The sequence below is a fragment of the Rhipicephalus sanguineus genome, chromosome 1, assembly GCF_013339695.2.
Source record: "Rhipicephalus sanguineus isolate Rsan-2018 chromosome 1, BIME_Rsan_1.4, whole genome shotgun sequence".
In the NCBI taxonomy this organism is placed as follows: domain Eukaryota; kingdom Metazoa; phylum Arthropoda; class Arachnida; order Ixodida; family Ixodidae; genus Rhipicephalus; species Rhipicephalus sanguineus.
In genome coordinates, this window is record NC_051176.1 from 40,959,897 (window position 1) to 40,982,037 (window position 22,141).

Sequence of the window (22,141 nt, forward strand, 5' to 3'; positions counted from 1 at the left end):
AGAAAGAGCCGCTCTGCCTGCTGCCACCGCCCGTGACAGCATCTTTCCTCCTGCGGAACTTCATTCTCCGTCATGGCGCACCCCGCGAACTTCTGAGCGATAGAGGACGTGTGTTCCTTTCCGAGGTTGTAAACGCACTCCTTGCCGAATGCCATATCGTTCATCGCACTACTACCGTCTACCATCCTTAAACCAATGACTTGACAGAAAGATTCAACGGCACCCTAAGAGACATGATCTCTAAATACGTTGCCTCTGATCACTCTGACTGGGACATAATTTTGCCCTTCGTGACGTACGCTTACAACACGGCTCCACATGCGACTACAGGCTTTTCACCATTTGTCCTCTTATATGGCCGCGAACCTTCTACCACCCTCGACACCATTCTGCCATACCGACCCGATTCATCCGAACCTACACCCATCTCTCAAGTCGCCCGCCGCGCCGAGGAGTGCCGTCAGCTCGCCCGCTCGTTTACAACCGTAGACCAATGGAAACAAAAATCTCGTCGTGCCGATGACAACCCGTACCCTGATCCTCACTTTCTTCCAGGATCCCTTGTGTGGCTTTGGGTTCCAGCTGTCCCTACTGGCCTGTCCTCCAAGCTTGCTTCGAAATATCAGGAACCCTAGCGTGTCGTTGCACAGACGTCACCTGTAAACTACATCGTTGAAGAGGTTACACTGCCTACAGAACAACGCTTTCGTGGTCGTGAAACCGTCCACGTACAGCGCCTGAAGCCCTACTACGATCCACTTGTACTGTGTTCACCGTGAGTCGCCAGGATGGCTCCTTTTTCGACGGGGGACGATTGTAGCGAAGAGGAATGCCCAGCGCTGCAGACACATCGCTAGCTCTGCTCGAGGCATGAGCTGGAGCTGCCCAGCCTGTGTTTGCTGAAACGCTGCCTGCGCCTGTACAGCTCTTGCTGTCCCTGCTCGGATGCTCCCGGCTCAGTGTTTTTATTATACTCCAACCATTTGGACTACTTGTTCAGACGAACCTGAATCTGTCGCTCACAAATCGCTAGAGTAGACGATTTGAATGCCATCTTGAAATCATCAACATATGTAGAATGAAACATAGTTTTTGGGATGCAAAAACCCAAGAAATGTGTCCAAAACCCCAAAACATCAGGTAAATGCGATATTTGTTTAATGAATTCACAATTACTTTTATAGCCGCAGGCACCTTAAGATGGCTAAAGACATCATTTGGGACAATAATTAAGAAAGTTAAATTACTTAACATTTTAATTACTGTAGTTATACTGTTACGTAAAACGTAAGAATTGAAGTCCTTCAGGTGAAGAGCCCACTGCAGCTTTCAGGTTGCGGAAAAGTGGCCCCTAGTAATAATTGCAACGTAATGAAATTCACATAGATACAGCGACGGAACCTAAACTCGGAAGAGCGCAACGGCGATATTCTTCTGAATATGGCAGTTGCCATATTCTGAACTGCCATATTCTTCTGAGACATCCAGAATGAGTGAGGGTCGTTATATGAATCATCCACCGACTTCATTGTGTGGGTGTGCGGGCTGCGCTTGCAGTTATAGCACGCTTGGCGCACATAGGTTAACGAACGCGGAGAACCACACCTCTGTAATCGTTGTCTTGAGCAGTGACGTCATTGTGGTCGTACGGTTGTTCGGTGATTCGGTTTCACTTTCGGTTTCACTTTCGGTTTTGAATTTGGTTGAATTTCATTACACCACAATAATTACAAGAGGCCGGTTTTTCTATATCTCAAAGCTGCGATGGGTTCTCCGCATGAAAAATTTCATTTCTCCCCTTTGACATAACTGCTAACTCCAGTACTTAAAAAGTTAGTTAATTTAACTTCCTCATTTACTTTCCCAAGTGATGTATTTAACGATCTTAAGATGCCTGCCGCTACAAAAAAAGCAACTGTGAAGGCAGCGAGCAAATATCGCTTTTTCCTGATTTTTGAGGGTTTTGGACACATTTCTTGAAACACCCGGTGTATATACACATTCATATACATATACGGGACGCGACTGCGACGGCAAGAAGCCGCCGAGAGTGTTTATATAATAGCTCTAGCAATAATAGTGGGACAGGGAATCTGTAGGAGCCAACATTGCGCAAACTAGATGTTTTCTTCGTTAAGACAAATCCCGAAGGTAAAAGAAACAAACGGAAGAGGTGGCTAGTGAAGGGTGAGTGCTTGGCGTGACAAGCGGGAATCGGTGGTGTAACATAGGAAGGGAGCAAAAAAAAGGGCAGACGGTGAATATCTGTGCTGCTCTCCTAATGAGGAGACTGGAGGGAAGCATTATGCGTGTAGAACTGCAGGAAATAGTTTTATTGTTGTCTTCCATAGAACCCGAATCATAAAATGAGCACCAACTGGAAATAAATATTTCATCGAAAGCACCGTGTCAAACAAAAAAAAATATTTGCATCAGAGAGATTTGAACGTGTGACTGGTCCTAGTTGTGTTCTTTAGGTCGCCTAGACTCAGCAGCTTTCTTCGAAACGTTCATGCCAGCTGACTCGAGTGCGCTCGAATTCTAAATGAGATATGACTCTATATCTTCTCTTTGTGGGAGAGCGAAAGTTTCACTAAAATACAGAAAACTTGACTTTACCGAAAATGTCACCTGCTTTGTTGAAATGCGGTGCGAATGCCTTCGATGCTGAGCCGTTTCTGCATGATGCCCATGTAATCTGATATTAAATTGTTGCCCTCTTTATTCAATCTATTGAATGAGACACAGTCAGCCTTCCAGCATGTAAAAAATGGCTGGCTTTCGCGTAATCGAGAGCAGATGTGAGGATGAAATCGCTACCGGCAAAGCAGATTGCTTGGAGATGATAATAGCCACTCTCTTAAGGGGGAGACGCGGGGATCAAATTGCGAAAGTAGCTATTTGCAAAACACTCGTTTTGCAAATAGCTTGCAAAAACATTTGCAAAACACTCGTTTTGCCATCCGCGGTGTCTTATTTACGCAGTATCTAAAGGATCACGCTGAAAACGCAACTGCAACCAAATCTTTGTTGTCCATTTTCTCAAAAAATATTTCTGTACGTTATCATGGGCTAGTTGGTGCATCGTTACTTGAAATACTTGGCGCGAGGTTGCAACTGAGAAGAAACTTCTCAGTTGCAACCTTGCGCCAAATATTTCAAGTTTTTTCTGCCTGCCACTTCGCTTGTGGAAAGCATATCACAACTATGGCCTAACCGATTTTTATGCTGTTTGTTTTATTGTAATCCATAGACTGTGCTGTATTTCAACACAGTCTTGAAATTTTCGTTTAAGCTTTCATACTTTTCTTATTTCCTAATTACTGCAATGCGCCATCAGCTGGGACACATGCATTTGCATGCAATGTTCAGCAGAAAATTATAGAGCTCTAAAAAATCCAACACTGCCTTTAAGTAAAAACAGTATGAGAGCAAAGATACAAAGTAGTGGCAGCAGGCTAGCATGTTTCATGACTGCGCCACGCTTTCCACCAGCAAGGAACTTGTAAATCCTTATAAAACAAGAAATAATGAGGATAATGTTTAATATGATTTTCAGTGTGTGCTAAGTTTCAGCACTTTGTGTCAAGAAACAAAAAAGTTACTGACGATTATAGCGTGCCCCCTGAAAATGGCTGTCGTGCAAGATCACATGGGCACACCAACCCGTACTCTGCACCGGTCCGTATGCACGCGGTTGCTTCCTGTGCCTGTGAGGCGTAAGGTTTTAATCATTGCCAAACGTCTGCAGCAACGAGGCGACGCAGGCCTGAGATCTTACTCAGCGGGAATGAACCTGTTTCGAACTAAACCTCACGGAAATCTCTCGCCCAAACACAGTATGCGCGGTGTGGTCATGCAACGTGGCGCCATCTTCGGAAGCAGCGAAAGTTATTTACCCGCGCCAGCCTCCGAGCACGGATAATTCGGTCTAAACGTCAAGAGACAAGAATATATTGTACGGTGCCGTGTACCTCCATTTAGCAAGTAGCTATATTCCGCTTTGAAACGTCACAATTGGAAATCGCAGATGGAAAGCGAGCGAACTAGACGCTACAACTTGAGCGATGTCGTTAACAAACATTAAGAAGAACTCGGAAGCAATATTTTTTGTAACATCTTTGGGCAGTAAATAGCGTAAGTAATTAAGTCCAGTAGAAAGGCGCGGTGCCACACGACGCTCTGTTTTAAATGTGCGGTCAGATGCGAAGATGATTTCATTTTGTCTGAGTGCCTGGGTATCTGCTTTCAGTGACGCATAACGGCACTCGCTTTCGGCCCAAGGTCACTTAGAGGCCGCCGACAACGTTAGCTGAAAGCTTTCCGTGCTCATAAGAGTTTCGGACTTGTGCAAGTAAATCTGGATTTTACGCGGTGGAGCCAGTTGCGGTGCTTTCAGCTTTGAAGTCTCCCTAAACCACCCAGAGGTCAAAATTTCCTTGTGGTGTTGCAGTTGTGCATTTGTGCGCTTGTGGTGTTGCAGTTGTGCATTTGTGTAAGTTGTGCACTTGTGGTGTTGCAGTCTACATCGAACACGTAGCCCTCAACGTTTTTGGAAGAGGTTTTTCGTTTTTCGACAGAGGATCCAAAAGAGGCCCTCGCTCGTTTCAGTCTTCCTTCGCTATGTTCTGTTTGTCGGCTCGTCTCTTGTGCTGGTCGAGTGCTCTTCTTCACCGTGCGAGGAGAAAGAGCGGTGAGCGCGGGCATCTGCCAGCAGACAGACAGCTTCTTTTTGTGGATGACATGAGCAGACGGGAATCCTGACGTCATGGCGAAAGCTGAGGATAACCGAAAGTATTGTAGAGGAGAAGAGATTGTTTCTTGGAAATTGTGGGCGGCCGCGGCTCGTAACGCTGCCGTGTTTGGCATTGTTGATCGCGACGGCATTCTGGACTCGATGCGCGAATTTGCTTGAAATGTTGAAAAATTTCGGAGGTGGGTTAGGGGCCTCTTTAAAGTCACCTTGAAGGCGATAGCACGCATTACATGTGGCGCATGAACAACCTGCTCTGTCGGCGACACACTGGGGGCACACATTTGCATCCGCTAAAAGTTCTCGAAACTTTACATTTCGTCGACAGATGAGTCGTGGCGCTTCTCACAGTGAGTTGCAAGCCGCACATTGCTTGATATCGATCGATAGTATTTACGCAAGAAATTGATTGTGCTAGCCTGCCCGACATGCGTTTAGCCAGTCCGACATTTGTTCCTTGCTTGCAGTGTCGCGCGCGATGAGTTGTGCTATTAATGTATTGTTGGCGATCTCTCGCGTTTCTGTAGAGCATCGGCTTTAATTTTCCTTTGTCTATAAAAAACCATTGTGCCGACGAAGTTATTTTCACTAGACAAATGGGGCATTGGAAACTAAATATATGTTTCGGCGCCTGGTGCGTTCTACGCTTTTGTCACGCAATTTTCAAATGCGTTAAGGACACTCCTCTCACTACATGACATTCGTACATGAATTTGTTTTGCTCCCAAAACAATTTCAACCACTGGGTTGGCTCTGTTGCGTCACACCTGCTCACTAGAACCCTGGGTTTTGGTGCAGAACCCAGGGTGCAGAACCCAGCAGAAGCCCTGGGTTCGATTCCCTTTCTAACCAATGTTTTTTTAATATTTCTTTATTTGCATGTATCTCGAATTTTCGCTCACGGAAAACGCTGATTTTTCGCTCACAACCAACGACGCCGACACCGGCACCGACGCCAGAATTTCTGGGAAACGAGCTCTTTGACGCTTTCGCGTTAAAGTGTTCGCGTATGTCGCCGAAAAAGGACCTTATATGCTCAAGGCTAATATTTGTATGTAGTAGGTACATTCGGATCCAAAATAACTTAGTGTAAGGACTGATTTAGTAGTGAGAGGTGAACGTCCACCTTTTGCGCTTTCTTGCTTTCTCTTGAGTTACTTCGAGACAACTGCAATCCCTTCATTATTATGCGCGTTTTTGTACAAGGACCGGGTATGTCATCTTGCCACAATGACCCGATAAGAGAGCGTTTGTGCTTCGTTAATGGAGTCTATAATCCCAATGAAGTGAGTTCTATCCTGATTAACGCTTGGAAGGGTGAATGATATGCTCGTTAAATTGTTTAGTTATATTGCTACATGGCTTCAGAACGGCTCAACAAGTCTGAGTGTGTTCTCGAATATTGTATGTCTTCCCATGGTTGGCGCGGAAAGTACCCCAATACGCTCAAGCCATACGAATATCCAGAAGCAGCTAGAAGTAGACGCCTTGTTTTTTATTGTTGACATGAAAAAGCGGTACTTCAGAGTCGGTAATTCAATCCATGGCTAGAAAGCGGTACTTCAAACTCGCTATCTGGAAGATGCGTGCTGTACACTCTTACTGTACTCTCGAGTTGGTCGGAATCTAATTATCGATGATCGGCATAGTTAGTGAGTTATCGGGGAGCCCCATATCATTTGACGCGTCAGCGATGCTTCGGTTCTCGATAGGCTCGGCTTATCCAGAGGTTGGCCAACTAGGTCTGCACTGGTAAAACATTGCCGTCAGCCGTCACTGTCCCTACTGCAAATACATAGGTTGTAATCGAAAATTTTCACCGCTGTCATGGTTGCCCCTGACTGTCCTAAGAGAGCTATCGACATGAGGGCAACAGGTACCGACGTAACTTACTGTTCACTTCATGCTTGAAATATATGCTGAACTGATACAATGGCAAAAAATTCAACCAGCTCCGCTTCGCGGACACCGATGAAACGTCGAAGGTGGTGGCATTTCCTTCGTCAGGCTAACGCATTTCTATGTTTTGCAAGACTTTCAGATATGTTATATCACCGCTATTTATTAAGCACTCTTTGTTAAGCTTTCAGGTGGTGGCATAGTTTTATTGCATCTTGACCATACCACTTTTATGCACAGGATTACAAAGAAGCATTCGCTTATGACACTCCGATATGTTCTGTCATTGCTGTTTATTGAACAACCTTTGTTAAGCTTTGAGGTAATAGTATAGCCACCACCTTTTATAACCGCAAAGTAGCACGTCACAGTGGTGTGACCATGGCAACGAGCACGCCATTTGTTTGGATAACGGTTGCCTTCTCCCCATTTAGTGGAAATTGTGTGTAGCGGGATTTACCGAATATCTGTGGCGCACACACTCTTATAATGATGATAACTTTCTGATAGGCCGCACAGATTTATGTGGCACAAAGCCGTTTGTTGGGCTAACTGTTGCCTTCATTTTAGTGGACCAATGGTTAGTAGTGGCATTTACCCAATGCCTCCGGCGCACACCCGTTTATAATGCCCACAAGCGTTACCACGGATCATGTACATGAAAGGCTCGACCAAGAACAGATTTTCTGTTAAAAAGTTGCCGCCAAATACAGGCGTTCTCCTGCGATTCGTTTCGATATAGTGAAGGGTTACTTTAGCTTCCATAAATTAAACCTTTGATAGGTATTCTTATGTAACCAAATCAAGTCAGCTTCTCTACAAAGCCTGGCTTCTTTCAACAGCGAAGCTGTTTAAGCCGGCTGTAAAAACTAGACAGACGTAACCAGTAATTGAGAAAAGCTTTAATACATAGCCGGGGTTAATCCAGCTACAAACGCTGTGGCCGCATATTTCAGCTTCGCTGAAGCATCTCTACGCAGTGCTTCAGCGGTGCGTGGAACGAGAGAATACTAAGGAACGGGAAAGGCAACGGCGGCTGCGAGAAGACCCCGAACCAATGGAAACCCCGTGGGAACGACGAAGTTTGCCTAGAACTATGGTAGGTTCGACCGCTCCGTTTCAGCGCCACTTCCTGCCTCTAGAGTTCGGAAATCCGTGTCGTGTCGGTGACAGTCTGTGGTTTAACTCGAACATCTCTGCGCTGAGAAGCAACCTAGAAACAACCTACCATCACCTAGCTAAAGTCTAGCAACAACCTAGGAGCAACCAGATTAGACTTCAGAATCGTCCAGCTTCGCTTTTTCAAGCATTGCCCGACTTAGTGCAAGCTTCGCCATTTTATTGCGATAGCAATTATATGGACAGTCTCGGCTGGATTTTGCCGTCGCCGTCGCCGTCATGCACCGTATATGTATAAGTATGTATATATATATATATATAAAAGCCCCAAAGAAAAATAATTCAGAAAAATGCTTCCGAAGCGCGGAATCGAACCAGGGACCTCTTGCTCCGCAGCGAGTGGCGCTAACCACTATGCCACGGAACGCAGGCCCTCCACGTGGCTAACGGCGAGCGTTATATACACACCCTTTACCGCTGGACGGACTCAGAGACGGCAGCGCTGATAAGCGTTTCTTCATTACCAGCGAGATGGCGCTAGGAGCGCGACCGGCGCATTTAAACGTGGTCGGCGAGCTCGCTCGCTTCTTCATATGTTTGCGCAGGGAGAACCTTGGCCTTCCGTTGTCTGCTCGCGCAGTTTTCTTGTGGTGAGGGCAAGAGGGATGTTTCAAGTTTTCACCGTGATGTCCGCGCTCATGTTACAGAGCGTACGAAAGTATCTCGATCTCGAGAGACGCCGCTAAACGAACAAACAGATGATGAGCGCGAACTATCAAGTGTCACAGCTCGACACTTGAAGCACGCTAGTTTCCTTCACTGCTTCGGCCGCCTTTGCAACAGGAGCGCTGTTCAAACTGAGAGTATCCATTGGCCAGCCTCATTTCGTATAGCATTAGTTTCTTGCTATCGCATTCATTGCTTCGCCCTTGCGGCGAAAGTGTGATTTTTTTTATTCATGTACTGTTCATGTTTAGTCAAAACACTTGGAGGTCGCTTGAACTTTTCCTTCAAGAGCAGAGCGCGATAGCGTAATCGGGCCGCATCCTCATCGCATTCTCAATTGCTAGGCTGGCTTCGGTTCTCGGTGGGTGCCTCAACCGCGCAGGAAATGAGCGACTGTGCGTGTAACATTGGCCGTTTCAAACAATCCTAGAATGCCTACTGCAAGTTCATTTGTTTAGTGCCCACTACGCCATAATTCTTCCTTTTGCTAATCAGCGAAGGCTGCACTACGCGTCCGTAAGACAGCACCTGAATCTACGAATCTGCTCAATTTGTTGATGCTTTTGCACCTGATGACGATTAAATATATCTGAGCGCTTTGTAATAGCTCGGCCTTTAAAACACCCAATCGTAGCGCAATTCACATGCTTTGACGCCTGGCGCAATTCTACGCTTCTGGCAGGCAATATTACATGCGTTAAGGAGACTCCTTCCATTACAGGTCATTCCTATAGTTCTTTTCCGAAGGAGCTCCAAGCATTAGCGTAGCTCTATGGTTCTCGCTCAAACCGAATATTTTTTATTATTGATTTCATTTGCATCGCTCTCGATTTTTCGGTAACGGAGAAGGTGATCATTTTTCGCACACAGCCAACCACAGTGTCACCGGAATTTCTGCGAAACGAGCTCTTTAACGCTATCGCTTTAAAACACACTTCGTTGCTTCCTTCACTTGAATGATACCTACTAACGAAACTCATGCGCTCATCTCTATTGTTATCCTGAATATTCTTCGATGGGCAAATTCTACGAAGTAGAGAAAGACAAAGAAGAGGAGCGGGCCTCAGATGAAATCATCATCAACATGCACGGCTCGCGCACTACCCTCGAAACATCAGCGTTCTAGTAGAAAGGGTGCGCAGGCCATCCAGAACGTCTCTTCGCAAGTGTCGTTCACAGTGGTTTCCAGGGAGAATGCGTACCTGGGACCTAAGTAACGTGTTTATGGGCTGCCGTACTTCGATGATGGAAGCTCCATTACCTTCCACTGTCCACAGCCTGCCGACTGCAAAGGGCGACGGCTACGTCAGCTTCAGCACGTGCACGGAGCAAGAGTTGGAACACAGCGTGGGCGCCTTGTGTCATCTGAGGTTCGTTCCTGCATCGAATGCCATGAAGCGGACCGCCTTTGCAGCGCTGCACAGGCACTGGGCTACCTGGCCTTTGTCGCTGTCCATCGCGGTCACATGCACTTCGCCCGGCACGATGCAGTGCGCAAGTCCCGCTGATCGGACTGCAAGGGCACAGCTGCTGACCATGGCCGAACAACTGAGGTTAGTTAGTGCAGTGCTAAATAGGCGCAGCCTTCCCGGCACACGGCAGAGTGCATGTACAGGTTGTTTAACACATAAGGGAAAACTCGGAGCACGTTGCAATGCGCTTCAAGTTTTCCCCTAAGTGTGAAACAGCCTGTACGTGAGAGTGCAGTAGATAGTCGCACTTGTGATTAGTGATTCTGCCTTTACACCTGTGCTCTACACCACTTTTCGGTATTGATAGACCCGCCGTATCGACATACTACGCAAGAGTCTTCAGGAGCTATGTAAGTGGAGTGGCTGTGAATGTATAAAATCCTGTAGTATAAGGTGCCACTCTTCCCTAAATTTCCATTGCCATTCTTAATATCATTAGCTAGCAAATTACCTATGAAATGAAGTCAAAAGAAGACTCCGAAACTTTAGAAACTACTGTTACTTCACTTTAATAGTGTCTGTGATAAGATGCATCTTGAAACTGAAGCTTTGCCCGGCGGGGCGTCATTGTGGTTGGGGTGTTCGGTTGCTGGCCTCAAAGTCGAGGGTAACGTCCCGGCCGTGGCAGTTACATTCCGATGGAGGAGAAATGCTAGAGGCGCGTGTTCAGTGCGATGTCGGTGCACGTTAAAAAAACCAGATGGTCGAAATTTACGCAAATCCCCACTACAACGTGCCTCATAATGATACCGTTGATGCACGTAAAATGCAATATATTATTATTATTATTCTTAAAGGTGAATCTTTCTTTCCCTGTTCTCTCCCTTTTGCCCTTTGTGCCTGTCATTGTCTTCCACGGCCATCTTCAGACCACTCTGCCGGTGCATCTGCACGTGAGTAACGTGCATGCTGCTAGTCACCGCAGCTGGTCATGAAGGAAGGGTCAGTGGGGAGACTTGGCAAGTTGTCAGCAGTACACGACCACAGAATGAAACAAAACACGCTCATTAGCGTATTATCGCAATACATAATTCCTGGGCATACACCAAGTAGCAAACCCTGCTGCTGTGACGTAAGGCGGTTTCGGTTTCTTCGCACTCCCGGTGGTTAGCCTACAAAAAGTATTAAGTCACGCTGCCACCCAAAATTAAAACTCTCCATTATGCGCCCAACAAATCCTTTTAGCGTAGCGGAGGCCCAGATGATAAAGAAACGATGAGTGGATATGGCGCACCTTGGTTGGGCTACAGCGACCTAAATTATATTAGTATTTCTGGCTCACTATTGTGATTTGACATGCACTGCTAAAACGAGCTTTGAGTCGAATGGAGAAACCCTATGTGCGTGTTACAGGAAATTAGGGTTTCCGTCGCGTCTATGTGAGCGCCGCATTCACATACAACAGTATTATTTGCGTAGACGTTTGTGCGATCATCTAAATAAGCTTCGATAAACACTGGTCGTCACAGGTCAGTTGAATTTTATCTGGGGTTTAACGTCCCAAAAGATCAGTGGAAAGCGTTCCAACTTGTTAATGTCAAGCATTTCTTGACGAATAAGAACCAGCTACGGGGCTCTATTGGATATGGTGGTCGACTGCTGTCCCGAAGGTCACGGGATCAAATCCCGGCCGGGGCGGCTGCAATTTCATTGGAGGCGAAAATGCTTGGGGCCCATGTACTTACATTTAGGTGCACGTTAAAGAACCTCAGGTGGTCGAAATGCCCGGAGCCCTCCACTACAGCGTCCCTCATAATCATATCGTGGTTTTGGGACGTTAAATCTCAAGAATTATTATTATTCTTGACGAATAAGGGCACTGCCACCGTATCTCTCGGTTCACCTATCCCACTAGGTTTTTGTGTTCTCGTGGTCATTTCGTTAATGGTGCAGTCATCGAAATTTCCAGGGGATGTTACGTGTCAATGAAGAAAATGAATGACCAGACATAACATAAATTACAGGGATTATGTGGGTGAGATGTAAATGACCGTATGGCGTCACGATTCCATGGTTATCACTTCGTCGCGTTGCTTTATATCCAAATGCGCATCGCATGACGTAAATATATCCGAACATGAGCGGCAGGTCTTGACATGAAACCCACCATGGATTTCTATTGGTTATGGGGCTGGACTGCTGACCCAAAGGTTACGCGATCGAATCCCGGCCGCGGCGACCGATTTGTGATGGAAACAAAATTGTTTGTTGCCCGTGTACTTAGCCTTCAGGGGCAGGCTGAATAACCTCAAGCGGACTACATTTCCGGAGCCGTCCACTACGGCGTCTCTCATAATCATATCGTGGTGTTGGAACGTTAAACCTAGAAAATTACTCTTATTATCAGGTCCTGATATGAACGGCGTAGCAAATACGTGATATGAGTAGCACAAACAACATGATGTATCGCTGGTAACCAGTCATGTTCGTTTTCGTTTTGTTAGCGTAGTGTTACCGGAATATTCATGTATGCAAGCGTGAGAATCATCCGGTAATGAGTAACATGTAAAGTGAATGAGATTCCATTACATGAACGGTGATGATATGAATGGTGTGACATGAGAGACATGCGATAATATGTGCCCCAACTTGGTTGCATAATACCAACGCTCCCTGGCCAACTGTTGTCGATTGTTGGACAATATCGCAATCTGGAGCGCTTAGCGGCGAGTGTGAAGAAGGCAAAAATGCAAGAACGGTCTCTTTTCTTTTCAGTAAAGACATACGAGGTTTGGATGCCACTTATAGTAATTCTGAGAAGTTTGGAGCGTTTGAAAATTGTGGATCCGCTAAGAATTTCCAACTCGGAATCTGTCATCATATCACTAATAGAACAACCGTCTTTGTAGCGCTATGCGCTAAGCGTAGACGTAGATTATTTGTATTATTCAATATCGAACGTGAACTGTTAAAGTGCGCCAAGCTTTGAATAACAGATGATAACGACGAGTTGCTGCTTCAGAACAAGTGCGGCATCTCCGTGGAGTCGCTTCTAGAGCTTGTGCAGGCGTACCTGAATTCAAAAGTTGTGTCTTGGGAGGGACATACTTTTTGTACGAAAAGCCGGCATCTGCATTGGGTCATGTGTGGCTCGAGTAATCAGCGATATCTTTCTCGGCTTTGTAGACAGGCAGTTGCATAAGCCCTTGGGTGGGTTAGCGTCACGTGTTTTTCGATAGGTTAACGATTTCTTGGTGCTACTGGATACTAACCTTTGCATGTTGTTAACGTTATGAAGCTTGTCAAGGAATATGGAACGGGTCTGAATTTTACTTTGGAGTTGATAAAAAACGATGAGCAGAATTTTCTTGATCTAAGACTAGCTTTCGTCGAGGATCATGTTTGTTGGCAATACCAAAGAAGGTTCATCCAGCCAATCCTAAACTATAATTCAAGCCACTCGAAACTTGTAAGGGGAGGCATCGCGTCTACTGTGCTGGGCTCCGCTCTACACAAACCATGCAAGCATCGTATGGCGCGTGCTTATAAAGGGACTCCAGCATCTCTATATAGCATTCAATTTCTGTGCTAATAATGCAGAAGGCCGCCGGAGCTCTTATATCTTACTTCCAACATGTACGTTGCAGTCTTAACGTTAGAAAGACATATGGCTCTATTTTCTTAAAGAGCCAAGTTCACTTCAACTGAGAATAACGCACGTCTTTGCTACAGGCATAATGGTCGCGCCTGCTCCAACAATGTTTTGCCAGTGTGCTCATCTCGCCAAAATACCGTAAATGTATGTTGCGGCTGAAATATTGCTCCTGAATACCGACGATAGTGGGCTCTAGCCCATTATCGTCGGTATTCAGGAGCAAAATTTGGATTTGGCTACTATAGGTTGGAGCATTTCATTTGGGATGGAATTAGCTCATATAAGAAGTCTAAATCGCAGCGAATAAACGATATTGGAATATTTCGCGACAACATTAACACCCTCCTTGTGCTTCCATCGGTGCCGTCCTTTGTTGCATGGGCGTTATGGTGATGACTAGACTTGTAGAGCGAGTGGTCCTTTCAGAGGACAGCCACACCATTCTGGAGAGTCGGCAGCGTTTTCTTGTTCTTGGCATCTATTGAAGGCCTTCAAAACAGCTCCAGCTCTTCTTCTTCTTAACTCGTTTTATGTCGGGCCGTTTCGGATCCCTTCTTCAAGGAATAGGTCGGATCTCAATATCTTAATTCAAGTTGTGTTCTATTTCAAAAATACCGTCTTGGAGCGAAAAAAGAACATGATAGTGCAGCGCAAAACTCGAAAAGAAACACTAAGAGGCAAAAAGAAGTAGGAAAGTCGGCCCCTTACTCTTTATACTCGAGGTTTGCCCTACAACGACATGCCCTTCTGTATGTACCAACTCGCCCAAGGAAAAAGTAATTGAGAAACGAAAGCAGGATAGGAGACCAATTAGGAGACAAATGAAACAGATTGGATGCGGCCATGCTGGTTGTTTTGGTCACGATCGTTGACGAAGCGCTGGTTTTAAAAAATTGGCTGAGTTTTATTCAAACAGATGCAGGATTTGAGTCACTTCACATTGAAAACTGCTTTTTTTTAGTTCGCGTTACAATAAGGAATTGCCCCATTTTGATTACAATTGTTTTAACTGTAAAATATACTTAGGCACGCTTCACGCTCCCGTGAAATTTAGCCAAAATTCGGTTTCTGGATTTCGGTCATTTAGAAAAAAATGAAAGACGCCGCATGTCTAGAAACTGCAACATAATGGATCCGGCAGAGTTGTAAATATATCGTGAACAAACGCATGTCGTCTCCTGCAAGTTATTAAGAAGTGTTCTTAATAATGAAATAAGGAAATCAAGCACACATCAAAGCATGATACTGCTGATAACGCTTTGAAGATTTCCTCTGCTTATGTGAATCCTTGATATTTGTTGTTAGACCCATCAGAAAAAAAACGAAAACCTGTTTCACAGAAAATGTTTCACTGGACAAGCACCGTTCTTTTTTATTTAAGTCCTCTTTACACGCAGCCTCCTAATAAGTGGCATTGTTTGTGGCAATTTCAGACAAGAGGAAGCCATCGGAGACGCTGTCCTGCCACCCACTGCCGAAGATGTGCAGAGGAGAACCGGGACAAAGGTATTTGCCTCAGGCCTGTTTGGTCTTGTGCCTTGTGAATCAGTTAACTCGAAGATTGTGAAGAGAGCAATTCATTCGTGCACATTTAACAGGACAATGTTTAATTGAGGAAGGCGATTTCACATTTCCTGTAGATAAGAATCGGAAGATGCGTGGTAATATTTACTCCAATTACATTTATTGCCGGGACACGTGTTCACATTTTTGTGTAGCTGGTCCGCACATTTACACTGCGAAGCTGTACACACGCTTAATTGCACTTCTTATGACAGTCCGGCAAAGTACCATTTCACGAATATATTTCTTTTATCACTTTCACCAAATGTGTGTATGGACGGCTTTAGTTTTGCCTATGTGCCACATTCGAGGCCAGGTAGTTATGAATAGTTAAACCTTATATCGTAAATTGTATCCAGCTGACAGCGATTTCCCGCAAATTCCTGAACTATATGAAAAAAGCGTGCCATACTGTACAGAGATGCATTTCTCACTACAACTATATTGCTCAAGAAAAAGCAGCAAAAAAACTTGCTTTCAAGAATAGCTTTGTATCTCATATCTGAGGTGAAACGGAATTCGTGATCACTCTTATCTCGTACGTTTTGCGTCCGTTATATTTATCTGTAAGTGTCACACAGTTCGGTTTTCATAGCCGTGTAGACTGTTCTGGTCCAATTTTTCTGAGCATGCCTATTGCCGTGATCTCCTTTTAAAAAAACGAATCTGGCCATCTTGAAGGACCACCGATGTACGAAGATTGATCCATAGCCGATGGCGTTGCTTGATGTAAGGATACCGTGCTTTTCAGTGTAGGGAAGAATTTCTGCGTGCGGCAGATTCGTACTTTTAATGATTTTTCGAAGTTTGCCCCGTAATGCGGTTTACCGAAGTTGCTCGGGCAAAGCAGCTGTTAATATTCCTGAACATATTGGACATGTTCTGCCTATTGTCTGAGGTAGAAGAGCTAGGGCAGTGCCTTCAACTGCATTTCGGCTCCTACACGAATTTGCCATTAAGGCCCAAGAAAAAACTATTCGTTGAATTTAATTGAAATTTGGCGCACTTATCTAACTACAGTAGACAACAACATCTGGCAATTTTCATAGAGTTACATCTATTCCTTCAGAAGTTATGATACTGTACTTTAGAAAGTACGCTGGGCTCTCGCGATAGCAATGCAAGCTGGCTCGGCACAAGAATAGCAAGCATGGTTGGCCCTTGCGATACTAATACCAAACTTCTTTTGGCACATGCAACTTGTCGAAGCAGCGACTCATCATGCAAAGCGTTGTATCATAGTTTTCGAAGCATCGTTTCTATTTATTGCAGACAGTGAACTTCAACCGTTTTTCAATTTTCTTGTGAAAATGCCCATATGGATGGAGGGGACTGGCAGGCACACTGCACACGGAAGACCTCTTGATAGTTCTATTGTGTACACGGCACAGGTAGTGTCTTGCAAGTATGCAGGTGAATGACAGCAGTCGACGCATAGAGGGTCTGCTAACCTCCAGCAGATTGGCAGATCCTCTATGCATTCAGTGCAGCAATATTGATGATCTGTGTAAATACGGCCTTCCATCACTTTTTCCCAGGAATGAAAACTCTGTAGTTATATGCAGCTTGATTGTGGAGGTGAATCTCTCCCATGCCAATATTTGTCTCGCTGCTGACGATGTTTCGTGATGGCACTACGTTTTTCTTTTGAGTTGATGATCATCTGCTTACAGAGCGTAGTGGCTCGACTGTGTCACAGTGCATCGCCATAGCAACTATGCTATTGTCTTTGCCATTTACGAAAAGAAACTCGTTTCTCGGATCAAAACAGAAGCAGTCTTCCCGATTTCTTTCGTTCCATCAGGCAGAAGGCATTCATTCGCACAGCCGCCTTCACCCTCCTCCTCAGCCCCCCCCCCCCCCCCGTTTCGGAATGACAATTACTTCACCAAGAGGCTCTCGTATATCTCTGCCGGCATCTCTTGCAGTCTCCCGAGTCTCAAATGACCTTAAAAACAGCATTCTTCCGAAGAAAATACCTGGTTCGATCTCTGAGGCAACCTACAACGCAATGCACATGTAAGCTCTCACAAAGGCCCAGTGTACTACGAAAAGTACACCAACATTTGATTAGCCCTCAGAGCGAAACTGTGCACTACAGCTGATTCTTGCGCTTCGCCGCGATTATATTGTTCTTTCTGAAGCACAATCCATCTGTTTTGTCAATGTGCACAATGTGAATCCTTAAATTAATTGAGAAAACGTAGTAGTCGTCACATGCGTTCGACGGGCGCTCGTTTTCCACAAGTTTAACAACTCGTAGCACAGAAAAAATTGACCTCAGTCAATATGTTCGATTAGGAGTGTCTTGCTGCAACCTTTAGCGTCAAAAATGCTAATCGGAAAAATTTGAATATTGGATAGTGTATTTTCTATTCCAGAAAAATGAAGTGTACTTTGTAAAGTACGCTGGGCGCTAATGGGTTAACCACAAGCAATTTACCAATTTATAAGAAAAGATATCGTCGCTTACTGATGGGTGTTACGTATGCGCAATACGCTAATCACTTTATGATATTTGTAATTATCAGCCGTACTTCGGCTTTGGGCCTCATTACTTTGTTCAACAATTTGACGTGCATTCCGGCCATATACTTCAGGTACGAAATCGTCAATCTTGCGCGAACGGTTTTCTTCTCCCGGCCGTTGCTACGTCGGCGAATGACTCATATAACAGTGTGCTTCACGTAGCACGAACCAAATAGTGTTAAAGTGGCAACACAATGCCGCCGAGAACATGTGGTTTACTGTCAAGGGTCGCTATGTAGTGTATATGTATATTGCAACTAATTAGTTAATTAACTAAGGCTCACTTCATAACTAATTTCAGTTCGTTACATTGTACAGAGCATTCCAAAATGGCCGATCAAATGTGTCCGATCGGTTGTTTTGGAAATAATCCAAGTGATGGCGCTCGTACACTACCGTACTGCAGCGCTCTCAAACGTGCTTTGAGCTAGCAACCGGCGCGCGGACCCTTGCGAAATTAGCGAGCGCGGCTCTAGGCATCGGCTTCCCAGTGCGTCAGCATTTTTGACGGCCGCACACGGCAGGGAAACGCCGTCGTGCCTGATAAGCGATAGGTTGACGGTCCGCGCACCAATGGATTCGCTCGAAGCACGGTTTGGAGCGCTGCAGTACGGTAGCGTATAAGCGCAGTCGCCTGATTTTACTTCATACTTTACGGGCATTGTTTAAACCCGGGAAGAAACCACCTTGAAGAATATTTCGTTCCAGTTACGTGAACCAACTTTACAATCTACCACGTACCTGATCAGAAAGTTACTTGTAGCTTATAGCCACAACTCTGTTCACACGACCCCCAAACCACCTCCGATATTCTTATGAACATTTCAGTGCAACGAACGGAGAGTAGCGAAGGAAATAGTGAAAAGAGCGAGGACCGCATTTCGATTATCAAACACGTGTATTTCCGCTATTACGGCACTTTTTCAAGAAAATCACATGGCTACACGTTCGTCACACAGTCGTTCGTGCACAACTGCAACAAAATAATTATATTTCAACCTCTGGGCGGTATACGACCGCTTTAAAATATATATACTCAGGTGGCGAATGCAGGCAGAATGACGGTTGCCTAGCATTCCTAACCGTGGCGTCTTCCTCCTCCTCATCACTACAGCCACGCTCTGGCGGCTGTTGCCTGTCGCTATTGGATGAGGTCATGCATATTATTGTTTTACCCAGTGAAATCGACACTACGAAACTGATCTTTGCCGTCGCCCATTGTTCGAAATGTTTCGCCTTGCGGGATCTTTTCCGCAATACCTGTATGTAACGAGTCGTTCATTTAAATTCGGACGTTTTTTTATGTGAGTTGCTTCTGTTCCATTGTTTCTAAGGCTATGTTCAAGTGATCCAGCCTAGTCGAGGCGCAAGCCATGCTGACCGCTGATCAATGCGAAGGAGAATGTCGGTCGCTGTTGTCTAAAATTTAAGAGCCTTCGTACTCAGTTGTGCCATAGTCATATCGACATCGTGGTATAATGTGCATTCAGATGACGCATGTGTTTGGCAATGGAAATGACTCAGTGTAGGTGAGGCTGCACAGACATGACTTTCGTTTTTGCGCCCCTTGCTCGCAGCCTGTGCCGTTGTGTCGCTGTGCATCTGGGCGAACGGGCAGCGGTTAGCAGCGCTGGTTGTCGTGCCACTTCAGCTGACCCGGAGCGGCGGAATCACGCGACCGCTGAAACCGGCGCCGGTCGCTCTGGAGCAGCACTTTCCGGAACGCGGCAACCGTTCCCGGAGCTGTGCCGTCTGCGCGTGCAGCGTCTTGTAAAACAAGCACCGAAGTCCGCATGAGCGGGTGTAAAGACTGCGCCTCGATCACCAGCTGGTGATCGAGGCACAGTTTGCGGTCGCAGACGTGGGGGAAAATATGGCAACCATTATTCCCAGCCGTAACAATATGTTTGATTTTATTTATTTTATGTGTGCGTATTGTATAAAATGTTGTGAATTGCGAAACCTGTCTCCCTGTCTGGTTCCCATGGTGTCACTATTTGCTCAGAGTAGACGAAAAATCCTTCAAAGGGGCGCAGCACTGGAGCCGACGTTTCGACAAGTGGTCTCGTCTTCTTCAAGGCACCGACTGCTTACCTTAGCGCATGCATGGGTATATGCTTCGTACACTCTCCCCAATCCGAAGCGTGGAGGAGGATAGGCCAAATGCTGAAACAGGAAGGGTGATGATAAGATGGGACAGAAGAGTAGAGGGTATTGAGAAAAGCGTCCAATTGGGTGTGTAAAGAGAAAACATTTAAATAAAAGAACGAAAAAAATTTCACCATCTCCCTCTAAAGGGAACCATGTGGGTAAGCGAAGGAGCGCATGGGTCGACTTAAAATTCCGTTCATCACGGGCACCTTGCCCGATGTTAACGCGTCCTTGCATGTCCACTGGAGCACACCATGAATTCACTGTAGTTCCTGTTGCTGTTACTCGTCCCGAACTCTTGTTGGAGCACGCCACGCGGGTTCATGGCGCGTCTGCAGAATCTCGTTCCCCGACGCCATCAGATTGCTGAGAGAGTGTAAGGGGGAGAGGCCACACCGTCTTATCCAGCCCCTTACACAGGCCCGAACGCGCTAGTGCGTGCCAGCACACGTGGTTTTGTCTGCGTTACGCCAAGCTAGGACAGCATACAGCAGCCCGGGCCCCTAAAGTGCTCTGCACGTATCATCATCAAGGCGGTCGAAAGAACAAGAGGAAGAAGACTTCTCTGTGGCGCGAGCGAGCGCTCAATATGTTACAGATGGCTATGGTAGGTTTTAGAAAGCGGACGGTCGCCAATGGAACTACGGACAAAGCCCAGCGCAAAAGCTGTTTCGCATCTAAAAGGGAGTAGGGACTGGAAGGCGCTCTCTGTGTCGTGAATTTTGTTCGCTTCGAAAGGGAAGAAGTTCGGGGGTTTTCCGCTGCATTATGACCGTCCCAAGTGAGTAATAGCTGACAATGATAACTTCCCGGTGATCAAAAACCGTTAGAAATTCTTGGATCAAAGGCTTAAGTTTCACTGGTATTTGTTGTGTAGGTACACTGTAAAAAAGACCGTTATTTTTACGACCAATATCGCATAAAAAATGCGGTGTCGCCAACGTAAACGTAAACTATACAGTATTCTCGCTGTATATCATGCCACGCGCATGCGCATTTGCTTGTAGGAGTGAAGAAAGGAAAGAGTAAAGAAGAGGAGCGGCGTCATGCGCTCGCCTTTCGTTTCCCGCCGCTCATGAACGCGCGTGGACGCTGCGACGAATGCTTGGCGCGCCTGCGCACCTTGTTTTACGGTTTGCGCGAGAAACCGGGCATGCGCAGAGCGGCGCAGATACGGCAAGGAAGAGCCGGCTCGGTGCCCGATGCGTCATCAGTATCGCCATTTTTGAAAGCTCTGCAATCGGCGTAGGTTTGGAAGCCGTTCGGCCAAGTTTTGTACACCCGCTGCAGGTAGTACGTCGCATTCGTTTCTCAAAACTTAATCGCGCAGTGACGCATGCAAATGATATGTGCGCTCTGGAAGTATCAGAAAGCTATTTCGTTTGAGTGGCTGGATTTTGTGCACTTGCTGGCATGACTTTCTCGAATAGACGTCTCGCTTTGTGTGTGCACCGCATGCACTGCTGTATACTTCGCCTTGCATGGGTACGCGCCGACTTAGTGCGCGATTATTTTTATTGTATGTGAAAATGCAAAACAGCATGAATGTGAACCTGGTACAAGGTTCGTGACCCGGAGCTTGCATTATGTACCACATTTACCATGTGAACATGGTACAAGTGGTACAAGTGGTACCATTCCGAACTGCATGTATGCTTAACTGTTGGATGCGTGTCGATTGGATGAGATGTTTGTTGAAGTTATGCAGAGCAAGTTAGAAGGTTGCAACTGTAAGTTGTGACTTGAATAATTCATTGGCTTCGTATTTAACCAAGATTATCAAAATACGTTTGTATTTGAGCTCTGGATGTTTGTATATTTGCAAAACGTGCACCTCCCCTGTGAGCACACTGAGCAGAGGAATATACTTTGCGTTTCGTCAAAGCTGCAAAATGTGAGGAAAATTCTCGATATGAAAACTGATGATACTTAAGGCCACCTAGCATCATTTTTTTGCAGTTGCATCAGCATATCATGCAGGAGCTGTGTCAGTACGCACAAATCATTAGCACTAGTTTAATTTTGTCTGACATTTAGTTGCACAATACACGCTGAAATGAAAATTGGAACTGCTTGAACTATTCAGAATGTCATTTCATTGTGAGTGCTCTTAACCCTAGATGGTGACCTGTGGGACCCAGAGGATTACCTACTTTTTGAGTGCCACGTGTTGGAGCGGCTGGAGAACTTCACTACAGTATTGTGCATATTATTCATCAGTTATTTTTCCTTTCATGCCTGTTATGGTGAAAGATTGTAGTCTACTCTGGAATTTGTTCAAAGGTGTGTATTTGAATAATTCTGGTGAGCATTTTTTTCTGAAAGAAAGGTGCT